This window comes from Triturus cristatus, chromosome 12 (assembly GCF_964204655.1).
Source record: "Triturus cristatus chromosome 12, aTriCri1.1, whole genome shotgun sequence".
Taxonomy (NCBI): Eukaryota; Metazoa; Chordata; class Amphibia; order Caudata; family Salamandridae; genus Triturus; species Triturus cristatus.
The window spans coordinates 604,129,911-604,145,075 of NC_140595.1; the positions used below are offsets into that span (position 1 = coordinate 604,129,911).

Consider the following 15,165-nt stretch of genomic DNA (forward strand, 5'->3'; position numbering starts at 1 on the left):
CAATGCGGTCAATACAACACGGCTTCCATTACAACGCATATTCCATTACAACAAAAATTACTGTTCTAACACTGCTAGGTGCTTACCTCAGGGAAGGTGCTGGTCATTGAGGGATATGCGTTGTAATGGATCCTGCGTTGTAAAGGCATGGCGTAGTACTGCCTGTGTTGTAATGGATGTTTCTCTTGTCAAATATCAGGCAAATGTCCCAATTAATAACGGACAAGATTTTTTGAGGAAGGACCCCACGAGATCTGAGAACTCGATATAGATAGTCATCATATCTAATCAAATATACAAATTCATGATAATACCGTATATTAATTGTCAGATATCGGGCAAGCTAAAGGGCATTCTTCTAAAATAGTAACTAAGGATATGTGTAATTAACATAGTCAAATTCCTAAACTTTTGATGCCAAGCTACCTAACAATATGCCAATTATAAATCAATTAAAAGCACTGGTGTTTGAATAATGTGAACCATTTTAAAATGTGTAAGAACTATTTTATAATTGAGGCTCCCGGTTTTAAGTTTGAGGATTTTTACAAATAATTACAGACAGAAAACAAAGTGTTTCCTGTCTGTATTTATTTTTAAAAGCGGAAAAAATGCAGAAAAGTGTGCTTCTTGTGGGTAACTCTCCATGCAGTTTTTCGTGCAGATAGGCAGCATGGGAAGTTAAAAATAGGTTGAGATTTCCCTAAATGCAGGTGTATGGTAACATATTTTTGTATTATAATGCTCATATTTACCTGAAGGTGTAGTGTTTTGCTATATTTAGCTGCTTAATGTGCTAAAACACGACAGGCAGCAAAGTATGAGGGCATGTTTATCAGTTAAATAAATGTGGAAATATACCATTTTATGACTCCATATATTTGCAAAACACAAAATAAATATGGATAAATACCAAAAAGATGGGCAAAAAAACCAATATGGATAAATACAGAAGGAAAGGTAAAAACCGGGAGCCCTATAATGTATAGGTAACATTGGTACTGATAACTTTGAAAAGAAACACTTTTTTTTTGTAAACTGAAATTTTATTTTGTTTATAACTTAATTGCTATGCTGTACATTTAATTGCAGTGCATTATTGGTACAATGTGGATTGACTAATTACGGTTATATTTTTGCTTACAGCAATGTTGACTAATAGCGGGGTACAGTTTTCCTTCTGAACATCTGTTAAACATATTGAAGAGATCCTAGCATCGGACAATAAAATGCTCTTTATAATTTATATGATAGAGAACCAAAAATGGTATAGAGAAGACGGTAACTTGTTCAGTGTGTGAGACAGCACTCATGCTATTACCAATGTACAGTTTTTACGGGGTTTTGTTTTTGTCTTTGTGTTTTTAGATGGATTTGTCCACTTTATTTGCTATATACCTGCTTGGTGATTGACAAAGAGGAATTAGAAAATATTTTCCACATTGATAATGTTTTTCTTATGCGCAGCATGTAATAACCTTTATTGTGGTTGATGAAAGGAATGGAGGTCTTTAAGATTTTTGATAAACCAGTAATATTATGAAATGAGTTGATGAGAAAATGAACTATAATCCTCGAGGAAGTAATTGCTGTTGGTTTACATTACAAAGACCTGCACACTTGCATATCTAATAACTCAGACACCCTACAAATGAAGCAACAACATGCCTCATCTGCCAAGAAACAGACAACTTCTACTGATCTAGGAGATAAGCGACCCCTGACCCTCCTGGTAGGTCGCTCCCCCTCCGCACAGCTCCGCTTGTGTGCTCCTGCCCTAACTGCCGCTGCTAAGATCTCGCCCGTAAGTGTGCTTCCTTCGTTTCTGTGCCCTGTTTTGCTTCTATGCCACAGTTTTTTCCCCCTTTGCTGCCCAGTTTTTTGCCTTCTGTGCCACTGTGTTTCCCCCTTTGCTGCCCCGTTTTCTGTCTTCTGTGCCACTGTTTTCCCCTTTTGCTGCCCCGTTTTTTGCCTTCTGTGCCACTGTTTTCCCCCCTTGCTGCCCCATTTTGCTTTCTGGGCCCTCGCCTCTCCTGCCGCATTGCACCCTGCGGCCTCGCACCCCTGACTGCCCACTCGCTGATCCCACCTCCCACTTCCCAGCTGCTCCTCCCTCCCACCTCCCCATATATGCCGGCCTCGCAGCGGACGCGTGCAGCGGGCGTGCCGCTGGCACGCCTAAGGCAAGCCCGTCTGCGCCCGTCCGCTCCCAGCGCTAGGAACCCTGGCCCTCGCACACACCACGACACCCTCCACGCACTCAACACCGGGCGATCACGCACCTGCTGCCTGGCTATCCCGAAGCGCACCCAAGGACCCTTCTCCTGCCGGAACTGCAGCTTCTCCAGCATCCGGCCCGCCAACCCGCCCTACATGGAAACCAACTTCCTCAGATGTATACAGCTCAACACCCGCTCTGCCTGCAAACACGCCATCGAACTCTGGGACCTACTCGACTCCACCTCCCCAGACGTCGCCGTCCTGACAGAGACCTGGCTGACCCCCTCCTCGGCACCCGACATCGCCATAGCCATCCCGGAAGGCTAGAAGATCACCCGCAAGGACCGCACCAACGGAACAGGAGGAGGAATCGCCATCGTCCACAGTAACACACTCAAAATCTCGACACACGCCGACGACACCTTCAGCACCGCCGAACACCTGCACTTCCAGATTCACACCGACCCCAACACCAACCTCATCTACAGACACCGAACGCAGTTCAGCTACTCCATCACCGACCTCGTCAGCACACACGCCCTCGCCTCCACGGACTACATCCTCCTCGGAGACCTGAACAACGACCCCCAACTCCTCCACCCTGATCGACAACCTCGGACTCAGACAACTTGTCACAGCACCCACACACTCCGCCGGCCACACGCTTGACCCCATCTTCTCAGCGAGCACCCACGTCTTCTTCGACTACACCACCGAACTCCACTGGACCGACCACCGCTGCATCCACTTCACCTTCCGGAAACCCATCACACACCACCACACCCACTAGATGCCTCGCCGCAGCTGGGGTAGATCACCGAGGACCAGCTAACCGCCGCCCTCGCCCAGAGCCCACCCACAGACCCAACCGACTCCGACGCCGCAGCCCGCAACCTCAAACAATGGATCAACGACTGCGCCAACACCCTCGCCCCGCTCAAGAAACCCCCCCCCCCAACACCCACACCAGCAAGAGAGCCAGCTGGTTCACCGAAGACCTCCAGGCCGCCAAGCGAACCTGCCGAAAACTAGAAAAAAACTGGACCCGCGAAAGAACAACGAAAAGCTACACAGCCCACAGGAACACCACACGCCGATACCACCAACTCATCAGATCCCCCAAAAGGTCCGCCTTCAGAAACCGCCTCAGCAACAACGCACACAACAGCAAAGAGCTCTTCAGCATCATGAAGAAACTCTCCAATCCCAGCTCCAACACCAACGACATCCCACCGTCACAAGAACTGTGCGACTCGCTGGCCACCTTCTTCCACCGCAAGATCACAGAAATCCACGACGGCTTTGACGCCGTCACCACCCCGAAAACAGCCGACACCCCCGCTCCCACAACCACCAACCGCCTGGACCAACACCAATGACACCATCAAGATCATGAACACCGTCCACTCCGGATCCCCGGAAGACCCCTGCCCACACCACATTTTCAACAAAGCCAGTAGGACCATCGCACCTCACCTTCGGAAAACCATCAACATCTCCTTCGAGACAGCGACCTTCCCAGAGAGCTGGAAGCACGCAGAGATCAACGCCTTACTAAAGAAACCCAAGGCGGACCCCAAGGACCTCAAGAACTTCCGACCCATCTCCCTGCTCCCGGCGAAGGTCATCTAAAAGGCCGTCAAAAAACAACTAACCAGCTTCCTCAAAGAGAACAAAATCCTAGACCCATCGCAGTCAGTGTTCCGCAGCAACCACAGCACCGAAACTGCCCTCATCGCCGCTACCGACAACATCAGGATCATGCTTGACAACGGAGAAATGGCGGCCCTGATCCTCCTGGACCGGTCAGCCGCCTTCGACACAGTCTGCCACCGCGCACTAAGAGCACACCTCCACGACGCCGGAATCCAAGAGAAGACCCTGGACTGGACCACCTCCTTCCTCTCCGGAAGAACCCAGAGCGTCCGCATACCCCACTTCCGCTCCAAAGCCACCGAGATCATCTGCGGCGTACCGCAAGGCTCATCTCTCAGCCCAACGTTATTCAACGTCTGCATGGCACCACTCGCACAACTACACTACCTAAACATCATCTCCTACGCCGACGACACCCAGCTGATCCTCTCGCTCACCAAGGACCCCCACACCGCCAAAACCAACCTCCACGAAGGAATGAAGGCAGTCGCCGACTGGATGAGGAACAGCCGACTGAAGCCGAACTCGGACAAGACGGAGGTCCACGTCCTCGGCTCCACCCCCTCATCCAGGGACAACTCCTGGTGGCCGATGGCACTAGGAGCACCCCCTACACCCAACCACGCACGAAACCTAGGGGTCATCCTCGACTCCACACTCTCCATGACAAAGCAGGTCAACGCCGTCTCCGCCTCCCGCTTCAACACCCTTCGCATGCTTCGCAGGATCTTCAAGTGGATCCCCACCGAAACTAGAAGGCCGGTCACCCAGGCCCTAGTCAGCAGCAGACTGGACTACGGCAACGCACTCTACGCAGGAGCCCCGGCCAAACTCCTGAAACTACTCCAACGCATCCAGAACGCCTCCGCTCGCCTGATCCTGGACATCCCCCGCCGCAGCCACATCACACCCCACCTGAAAGACCTGCACTGGCTCCCCATCAACAAGAGGATAACTTTCAAGCTCCTCACCCACGCACACAAGGCACTCCACGACAACGGACCAGCGTACCTCAACAGACGACTCAGCCTCTAAACCCTCGCCCGCCAGCTCCGCTCCGCAGACCATGCCCTCGCCACCATCCCCCACATCCGAAGAGTGACCGCCAGCAGCAGATCATTCTCCCACCTCGCCACCAAGACATGGAACACCCTCCCCATCCACCTACAGCAGACCGAAGACCTTCTATCCTTCAGAAGACTCCTCAAGACCTGGCTCTTCGAACAGTAGCAGCATCCCCCCCCCCCCCCCCCTTGAGACCCTCACTGGTGTGTAGTGCACTTTACAAATTCCATGATTGATTGATTAGGAAGCAAATTCGTAAAGCCCTCTGCCCAGACCACTCAGGCACCAAATTATCCACCCACAGCACAATAAACAAGAAATTTCCACTAAACCTAAACATCGATTAGATAGCAGGCGTAAGAAGCCTTGTCCAAAATTCAATCTGCAATGTCCGCATGTATAAAGTTATCCAGACTTAAGAAAGAGCTATGAGGCCATGTAAATCGAGAACTGTGCCCACAGTCTTATGCAAATATCAACAAGAATTGGCATAGTTAATAGGTCTCTCGCCTTTGGGGCGTTGTAAGTGTTTAGATAGAGCTATTGGCTTTGTTAACGTTTTTAATATGTGATGTAGAGCATTGTGAATGTTGTGCAGCATGTTGAAAATGTACAAGTTATAATAAAAATAGTGTTATAACCATTTCTGGCACCTTACAACCTAAAAATTATTATATACAACAGAAGTATCCTACTAAAAACCAGAATTAATACCAAAATTGTGTTGTAGTTTATCTGTTTATGCAATGCTGTAAATTTCTCCTGGTTTTTTTTTTGTTATAGTTTTTATTGTTAAGTGTGGAATATAAACAACGGGAGGGTGGATGTTGTGAAATAGTACTTTAATTAGATAGGAGTAGTGGAGAGTTATTGTGAAAGCGCAAGGCACTAGCTATGAAAGTCCGCCACTCACAGGAAAAAAAACGGAGATTAGCCCGGGCCACAATAGCCACAGCTTTGGAATCTGCGGTTTGTACATCCCAGGGTGATGTGTAACGGACAATCAGCGAAAAAAAAGAAATCAGCCTGCCTGGGGCGCCCCAGCATATAAGTACAGACGTGCTGGTGGATTGTAGCGCCACGCCTCCACATAGCGCTTAGAAACTAAGTAGGTCAAAGGTCTAGACTCCTATTTATAAAGTTATGTAGCTCTCCACAACTACACAAACTGGCACCAGGGCTGAGCACACAAAGCTGCATGTTCAAGACACCCTACTATAATTTACCGCCCCCCACCCCCACAAAAAAAACTGTTCACTGCTCTACACTTGAGAATTAACAGCAAAATAGATATGAACCTTTTTTCTGCCACCCATGGTGCCTGGAGGTTATTGGCGGTCACCCATGGTATGGGTGCCAGGGCCCACTCGGGCTTCTAAGCCGGACAGGACCAGCATGGCCCGGTGTTATGTCCTGAGGTACGATCACATGATTCCCATTCTGAGTGGGATATTACTTCAGAGGGGGATGGGATGGTGATTGATTCTACTTCTACCTGTGTTAACGTTGATCAAGATTGTATTAATAATGACATGGGTATTCCGAGTGGAAGTGGAAATGAAGAATCATCTCCTTGTGTTCAGCAAAGCGATGTAGAATCGTCTTCTGGTGGGGTTCATGAGGGAAATCAGCCTGAGGAACCAAGTTGTAGTACCAAACGTACTCGTTCTAAACCAAAATGGATGTCTGATTATTTTTGTGATATTGCATCTTAGATCGTTTTGTTTTGTTGTTGTCATTTTGCTAATTGTTTATTATTGTATAAGGGGAAGATGTGTTATGTCCTGAGGTATTATTTATTTATTAGCTGTCTCGTGCTGTATCTCGTGGGATTGTCCACGAGAGGGGGTAGATTCTAGAGTTTGGGGGAGTTAGTTCGTTTGCCAAGGAGAGAGCGGAGGCGTTACTCTGCTGATGCTGGAATACGATAATAAATACTTGAAAAGGATTCCTGTCTCCGACCCTGACTTTACACCCGGCTACAGACACAGCAGGTCCGGCGGAGAGTTCATCGTTCAACAACTTCAGACGCCCAACAATGCCACTTATCGGTAACAGCACAGCATCTTTATAGCACTTAGAATGGGCTGAAGTGCTGTAAAATGCGCTATGAGAAAAGGTAAAGACGTCAGATCGTGCTGGTATCCGTAACCCATGGACACAGACCTACGGGAGGATGACGTTCAATGTATCATGGATTGAGGCAAAGTGTAATATGAAAGGGCTGTGTGGGCGCCTAGAGAGAGCAAGGGTGTTACTACTAGCCCCACGCTACATAGAGCGACAACCTGAGCCCCTCCGACCCTCTGCAGAGATGTAGGGGGCATAGAGAGAAACTACAGCGTTTCATATATAAGGACTACAAAGCCCGGGTTTTACATGGCGCTGAACAACAGACGTGTATTGTTACCCAGCTCAAGGGTACTTATTTTATCGGCCTCAGAAGAATGAAAAGCTGAGTGGACACGCACAAATTTGAACCTGTGACCATGAGGACAAACATAGGACTTAGGCAATAGTGGGGGCATTAGTCCAATAAGCCACCAGACCGAGACCTGGGGGGGGGGGGGGGGACAAAAAGAACTCTGAAGGCACTGTGGTGGCACAGGTTGAGTCTGTGTCTGGACAGCTGTGGTTTCACCACCCCCTGCCCATACAGGGAGTACCTGAGCCTCATTCGAAGCTTTCCGGTCAGACCGATAGAGGGGCAATGGGCAGGGCGGTCCTGGTAGTTTTGAGAAGGGGTCGTTCTTTTGAACCGTTCGGTCTGAAGTTCTTTTCCTGAATATATTTAATGCTGCCTGAGGCTTCGAGGAGTGCGCACTGAGAGTCTGAGGCCCTGGCCTGCCCCGTATTAGCGGAAGATGGCACTTGAAAGTGTGTGCGTGTGTCGTGGGGTGGTGAAACCCCGCATGCACCGGTATGAAAAACGCACCCAGTACATCATTACGGCCTGACCTGTGCTGAAGAACCAGCCTGTAAACGCCTGGCTCATGCATGTCACTGACTTTTACCCAGCTCACCTAAAGACCAGGGCCACAGTCCCATCAAACGAGCCCGCCGCACGGACTTCACCGGGAGTGCTGGCACCCGCACAGCCTCGCTCAACAAAGGCCTCTTTCCTGTGTTCGCCTTCCGTGCCCGCACCAATCCCCCTCTGCATAGCTCTATCCATAGCGTGCCCTGGCATAAGCGCCTAGAAGCATCTGGACAAAGGTAGGGAAAAGGGCACAGCACGTCTAAGAAAGGGTGCATAGAAACACCGATGAGGTAGACACGAGGGCAGAGAGTGGTTCGCCTCTTGGCGCTATCTGACCAGCTCAAAGGAATGGAGCTGCTGCACCCCACCCGCCCCACAAAAGTAATAAGGAAGAAACAAGTTGACCATCCAAGGCTGGGATATTTACTCCCTTCGGACCAAACCCTACGGAAGGGGGGCTCGCTCTCTGCCACCTAGTTGCCCCCCTCGGGTGAGATATACAGGGTAACATGGCTCGTTTTATCTAATGTATGTAAGATGCCAGGAGGTGGAGCTCCAAGGAGCACTAACTAATATTCCGCATTTTGCTTTCGTGAATATAAAAAACTACAAAGGCACGGGAGCGTTGGCATATCAGGCTGCAGGAAAAAAGGTGGGGCCGGGTGACATTCACTGGTGCCTCGTGACTTGTACGCGCACCTCGCACGCGCACGGTGGGTCACTGCAGGATGGGAACCTGTAAGATGTGTGAGGAGCTCCTCTCTTAGACAGAAGGTGGCCAGGCCCTCCAAGCGCTAGAAGAGGACCGACAGAAAGAAAGCGCCGTGTCAACTCAGAGGGTTAACACCCCGCTCACGGGTAAACAAACTGCACAACACCCAATAATACAACTTGGGGCTAGGCTGCAGGCTTCCGCCGGCCTTTAATCCGCTCAAACACAACAATGAACTCGCCCTTATGAACGCATAGCGATAGAAGAAGACCGACGGGATGAAGCCGCCGCGACAGCTCAGCGAGATGAATCCCTGACCACGGGTACATAAGTTGCATTAGACCGGTGGGTATAGCGCACGCTCCGAGACTCCGCTTTGTAAGGCACACCACGTGGCAGTTGCACAATACCAGGGAGAGTCTGCATGACGTGCACGTGTTACACGAAGCGCTTCGAAGCACTTCCTGGCTTAAGTTACTTGGTGGTAATAGAGAGCGTCCCGCTTGCCCCACTTTAGATTTATTATCTGAAGCGCTTCAACGCCTTATCACGGGACGTTAGCGCTATATAAAAACAATCGACAATTTATCATCAGGATGGCTTTGTAGTCTCACTTCCAATGGCTGCCAACTTAACGAAAGTGCTTTAATACTAGCACCCACCTAGTAGTTGAAGTACTGACAACGTATTTGCTCTTTTTAACCCACCCCCCCCAGGAGCTCAGTTTCCTTAGCGATTTATATTACAAAGGGACTTTTCTAAAAATATTGGATTCATAGAAAAGTCAGGCGTCTGTGCGGCGAGTGGTGTGGCTAGAGTATTTTTAAGCCTACGCCTGTGAGTTTATATCTGGCTGAAGGCCCTTAAAATAAGTACCTTTGAATTTTGAAATCATTTACAGACGTAAGAAACTAAAGAACTGCTGCGGAAAGTCTGTATTAAAAGTAGATATTGTTGGTGTTTCTATTATTTTATTATTATTGCTTTTGTTGTTACAATTACAAACTTTTAGATGACAGTTACGTCATATTCCTGAAGAGTGAGGATGTGTGATTAAGGTGACAAACATTAACTGATAATTATTCACTTTGGGTTGCCTTTCTTCATATTTGCTGCAGGTGGTAATTCAAAATCATGAACTATCGGGCAGCCAAACTCTTCACCGGTTTCACTATCTTTGTATGCAAAGCGTGAAGAATTTTCAGTTATTTCTAGATGCATTATGGTTGGAAGGCTGTGCGTGAATTATTATGTGGTATCCAACAGTCTTCAGGTGCATTGTATAAATATGCCACTCAACGCCCCATCAATATAACCTGAAATGCAAACAATGAGAGGGAAGCGCGCGCTTGATTGTCCGCTTCGGAGACCTGTACACCACAGGCTGTGCTTCTGGAGGGTGCAGGAAGTTCAGAGGACGGGTCCCGGTCCTCTCGTGAAGCGGAGGTGCGTCCCTACTCTTTTGGCGATGGTAGGGAATTACAAGCTGTGGTGAATCCGGCCCTGCTCACTCGTGGCCGATCACTCGTCTCTTCATATCACAAATATACCTGCTTTACGCAGCACTTTTCAGATAACACCCGGTGCTCCTGACAGACCAAAGTAAACAGCCACTTTTAACCCTAAATAGCAAAAGTATGTGGCGGAATAATGGACCCGCAAGTTGTGGGCGCGCGCTTGGGAGAGCAGTCTTCACTTTTCAAGCACTACACTCGGGCTTGTGGTGCACGCTGCTCGCTCCCGCGAGGTGGATGCCGCCACAAGCACGAGTGCAGTGCTTGAAAAGTTTAGACCGATGGCTTAAGGCCCTCCTAGAGCATCGCATGCGTGCTGCCTAGGCGAGACCTAAAAACATGTCATAACGTGTGCTTCCTTCATAAACATTCACAAAGGGAAATCAACCTCCAAGTATATTATGATCATCTATGAGAGCCCCCACACTTTGTAAAATAGGAATGAGCAGAACTCACACCTTGTGTTGCATCACAAAATACCAATGACCAAAGACTGCCCCTGAAAGTAACACACAATCAATTTAAACAATGGACCTTACAATGCAGACTAAAAAATAATAGGCAGGACTCACAACAAATAAATATTAAAGAGCCATATCCTTTCAGGACATTATATTTGCCAGTGCTACGCTGTTCCTGGCGATGGTAAGTGGGTTAAGCCCTAACAATTACAATGAATCATGAATATTAATGAGCGAAACTGCACACCCATAATATCCAATGAAAAAGAAAATGATATCTGCATTTCAGGGAGTTTATAGCTCCCAGAAGAGCACGTTCCACAAAGATAGTGGTGGACAGTGGGGGGCTCAAAAAGTATTCTGCTGGCCAACATACCGAAGGAGTTGGAAACCTGGGTTAGGCACCATAGTTTGTTCCTGGAATCCAGTGTCTTGCCTTGGCAACAGTGAAGAATTTAACTCCGATGAATAAAGCTTAGATCTACATTAATATTAACATGGTCTTCTTTGGCTTCGATTAGTATGCACACGTTCTCTTTCATGGGGTGGCCTAGAGCACACTGCACTGCAGGAGTTTAGACTGAATGTGCTTCCTTTAGATGGTAGCCATTGAGCTGGCACGGTGAACACGATGATTCAGTCAGGTGCAACAGTGAATTGGGAGGAACTGAAGATTTGATGCACTGCCTTCTGTTTTGCCTCTGCTATTTGGGGATTAGTAGGGAACACTCAAGACCCATCCAAATAAACTGCAGAAGGGAAAGCTTCTCCATTCTGCGGAAGGGGAAAGAGGTGGAGGTTGTGTATGGTACGGAAAAGCAGCACTACTGAAACTTAGAATGTGTATGTAAAAAGGAGTTATTGCTATGTCAACTTTTGAATAGTATGATTTTATTGCAAATTGATAGTTTTAGTGCATATTTTAATTTAGTGATAGGATTCTTTTTGTAATCTCTGTCTTCTGCCAGAGCCCCTACCGTCCAAGTTAAAAAGTCACAATATAGGTTTATTCTAGGGTGATCACTGACAGCAAAGCTTTTAGACAGATCCAGCTATCTCATAACCAGAAATTGTGACATGACTGTTTAAAGACCAGGTTCTTACATTTCACAGACAACATCCCTTCTTGGCCACCATTGTCACCTTTAATCCCTAATGGTTTGCTTCTAGTCTTGCAGTCATTAACCTTCATCACACCAGCTTTCACAACTTCTTCCCTCACCTACACATGCCCAACCTAATGAATCAGTGCCATGTCACATACCCTGACCTTCATTGCCATTTTCGTAACTAACCACTGGATCTTCACTTTCCGCCAACCTAGTTAGTTCACTTCCTTATTCTCATCTATGAAAGTCACTTCCATATGCAGCCACCACCAGTTGTTGTCTCTGGAACGCCCACACCCATTGCAATACATTCCATGTTAACTGTTTTAGGTTGTTATAATGCATACAAGGGAGCATGCAAGATATGAACAGGATACTTTGGAATGTACAATTGTATACGACACAGTAGTACCTACAAAGTAGAGTTCCGGAGCTAATTTACATGGAATTATTTGACAAATACATCGGATTTCAACAGCTGCAACTGGAATCAGTTGCCATTTACCATGGCCAACATTACTCCTGATTCAAAGAGCATAACAGAGGTATAAAGACACAAAGGTACCGATTTAGAGTTCAGCGGAGAGAGTATTCCATTGCAACTGCCTGACAAACTGTCAAAGCATTTACAGCAACCGCAGTGGTGACAGTAGTTTGTGGAAATGCAAGAGATATGCGCTGGGCCAACAGAACTCTCTAAATCTGGCAGACATAGAATCCTCACCATGGTGGCAGTTAAGTACTGTGCCCATGCAACTGCACTTAATCCATTTACGAAAGTCTAAATCAGGCTTATAATGTTTAGGCAGCTCATTCCTGAGTAAATTAACTCCAGTTACACAAGCCAACGTTTCCAGGAGTGGGATATATTGGTCACAGATATTCTGTGTAAATGCAATGAACACTGACTGTCACAAACATGTGTAGAGGCGCCTATGTCACCATGAGTAGAACATGCACAAATTGGTGTCAATGAGCTTTCTTTAGTGAATACCATTCACAGATCCTAGTTTCTTCCAACATGAAGTTATGTTTAAGTAGGTTGGCAGGTTGTGTGGGTTAAGCAGATCGGTGTAACTTACACTTGCTTGCTCAGAGACACTGAATGTGCTGCAAATCTAAATGTAACATACACGTGTAAAACAATCAATTTAATACCATACAATGTATTTAATACCATAAAATGTGATTTATGAATTTTAATGAACGAAATAAACAAACTCTTGTGGAAAAGCATACCTACTTGGCAGCATTTTACTTGAGTATTTCTGCATAAGGAGAGGGGTAATGAGTCCCAAAGTGGTTTGGGAGGGGATTGCGTTGGTAACGGGCATTCTGAGCTATTACCAACAGCTTCATTGGAGATTCCGGACCAAGAAGCACAGAAAAACGATTCCACTACTGCAAAGAAAAAAAAACCAGTAAGAATAAGTGAGCGTTTTTCAGATCAACGCTCAATTTTTCAAACCACTGTAGAGTTTTCTGATCAACGCTCAATCAGCTCCAATTGGAGTTATTTGGGACACCTATAAAGCCTCTCTCAGGGGGGTATTACAAAGTCTGGTCTCCTTTAAGAATAAGGAGGAAAGGGCTGTCTTAAGAAAGTTGGAAGAGGAGATCGGGACGTTAGAAAGAAGAGCGCAGCAGGGAGCATATAACACAGCAGAGAGAGGAGATTTTGAAAAATCTCGAGTAAGTATGGTTGAATTATAAAATCAAACTAGACCTAAAATGTAGGGAAAGCTGGGCTACTGGGCGCATGGAGCATTTTGAGTATGGAGAAAAAGCCGGAGCACTCTTAGCCTGGAAGGCAAAGGCTGAGAGAACGAGAAACCACATCAGGGAGTTGATAATTAATCCGGAGTGAACCATTACAAACAAAGAAGAAATACAGGAGAATCTGGTCTCCCTCTTCTCTGAACTATATACTGACTCAGTGCGGCCAGATGAAGAGGCATTGAAACGCTGGCTAAACAATGTAGGCCTTCCAGCTTTAATAACTGAGGGCAGGAATAAGCTTGATACCCCCATCACAGAAGGGGAAATCAGAGAGCAGCTTAAACGTATGAAAAACGGTAAAGCTGCGGGGCCAGACTATGCCAATTGAGGTCTATAAACTGATAGTGGACGAGATAGTGCCAGAAATGAAAGCCCTTTTTAATTCAGTTTACAGAGAGGAAGGGTCGACCCCGAGGTCCTGGAGGGAGGCCATAATTACATTGATTTTAAAACCGGCCAAAGCCCAGAGGAGGGCCGAATCATATCGCCCAATGCAGACCATAAAATCTACACGGGTATCTTGGCGGGCCGATGGGCCAAGGTAGCCCCGCAATTAATCCATTTGGATCAGAAAGGTTTTGTTCCAAAGCGACAAATACAGGATCTCACACTGTCTTTGATTGGAACAATAGATTTAGCAGTTGCTCGATCGATTCCATAGGCGGTAATTACCATAGATGCCGCCAAGGCATTTGACCGTGTTAGCTGGGGGTTTCTATGGGTTGTCTTAGACACCATGGGCTTTAGTCTGGATTGCATAAGGGCAATGCAAAAGTTGTATGAGCACCCCTCTGCCAAAATTCTTATAAATGGTAACTTGACAAGGAGCTTTGAGATCCACAGAGGGACAAGGCAGGGATGCCCCCTGCCTCCGCTCCTCTTCGATTTATATATAGAACCCTTGGCATACCTGTTGAGAGCCGATGATCAAATTATCCCCATACAGTAGCTTCCTTCACACAGTAAAATCGCACTATATGCGGATGACCTGATAATATACACTTCTGACCTGGCCCAAACATTAATTAGGATGAACAACTGACAAATGAGTACGGGGTCTTTTCAGGTTATTCAATAAATGTATCAAAAACAGAAGTGATGTGTTGGAATATGGAGGATTGGGACGGTAGAAGATGTAAAGAGATGAGATATTTAGGGATGATTATTACAGATAAAATCGAAGAGATCCCCTCTTGTAATTTGAAACTAGTCATGAAGGTGGTGGAGAAGCAACTAACTAGGTGGAAGAAATTACCTTTGTCCATCTATGGGAGAGTGAACCTGTTAAAAATGTCAGTTTTACCGAAATTGACATACCTTTTTAATGGTATACCTCTCAGTTTTCCTAATGAAGAAATAAATAAAATCCAGGGTAAAATTTCAAGTTTAATTTGGGCATCTCGGGGTGTGCGCCTTTCATGGAAAAGACTACAGAGCAGCCTCAAAAAGGGCAGGTTAGCACTGCCAGACCTTAAACTTTACTGCACGGCCTTCCAATTCAAAAATATCTGCATGTTGGTAGGGGGAGCCCACGAGCGGTACATGGGGGCTAATACTTAGAGAAATGGTTAAAGAACTTAGTCCAAAGGTATTCCTATACAAATTTGAAGCCCACATTTTTTTTTCAAAAAGTGAGGTTAAAATGCTAAAATCTGCACTGAAACTGTGG

At 46.7% G+C, this 15,165-nt stretch overlaps 1 protein-coding gene across 1 annotated transcript in view; it reads right to left on the bottom strand.

Moving 5' to 3' along the window:
- Positions 1 to 15,165, bottom strand: part of SNTB2 (syntrophin beta 2) — a 309,644-nt gene that overhangs the window by 293,457 nt on the left and 1,022 nt on the right. The gene's annotated exons all lie outside the window — the stretch shown is intronic.